This window comes from Gavialis gangeticus, unplaced genomic scaffold, assembly GCF_001723915.1.
Source record: "Gavialis gangeticus isolate Ggan-Ray unplaced genomic scaffold, GavGan_comp1, whole genome shotgun sequence".
Taxonomy (NCBI): Eukaryota; Metazoa; Chordata; order Crocodylia; family Gavialidae; genus Gavialis; species Gavialis gangeticus.
In genome coordinates, this window is record NW_017729032.1 from 1,523,777 (window position 1) to 1,524,251 (window position 475).

Below are 475 nucleotides of genomic sequence, written 5' to 3' on the forward strand. Positions count from 1 at the left end.
CTGGGGCGGCGCGCCGTGCTGCTGGTGCTCCCGGGTGCCGCGCTGGGCACCCTGTGGCAGGCCCTGGCCATTGCACGCGAGGGCACCTGCCCCGGGCTGCACGGCCCTGAGGACACGGGGTCCATCGCTGCAGCGCTGCTGCGGGACAGCCAGAACCAGACACGTGGCCTGCGGCCCGAAGCCACCATCCAGAGGTACGGGGGTCATTCCTGCCTGCCCTGTCCCTGCCTGGCCAGCTGCCCCCAGTGCTGTGCCCAGCTCCTCTCCAGGTCGGGGGCCAAGTCAGCTCTGGCCCCCACAGCCTTGCAGTGGGCTGTGCTCAGGGCCACCCCGGTGCTGCAGGGGTGGGGGCTGCAGCGGGCAGTGCCAGCCACTTCTGCCCCATGGCGAGCTCTGCCCAGGGCCAGGGGTGGCACCAGGGATTCGTGGCGGGTGTGACGGGCCTTTCACGTGGGTCTCCCCCGTGCCAGGTTCT

The 475-nt window shown here is 72.0% G+C and overlaps 1 protein-coding gene across 1 annotated transcript in view; it reads left to right on the forward strand.

The window, feature by feature from the left end:
• The window catches only part of DNHD1 (dynein heavy chain domain 1), a gene marked incomplete at its 5' end in the record, with an annotated part of 79,014 nt that overhangs the window by 59,186 nt on the left and 19,353 nt on the right, over positions 1–475 (forward strand). The window lies entirely within an intron of this gene.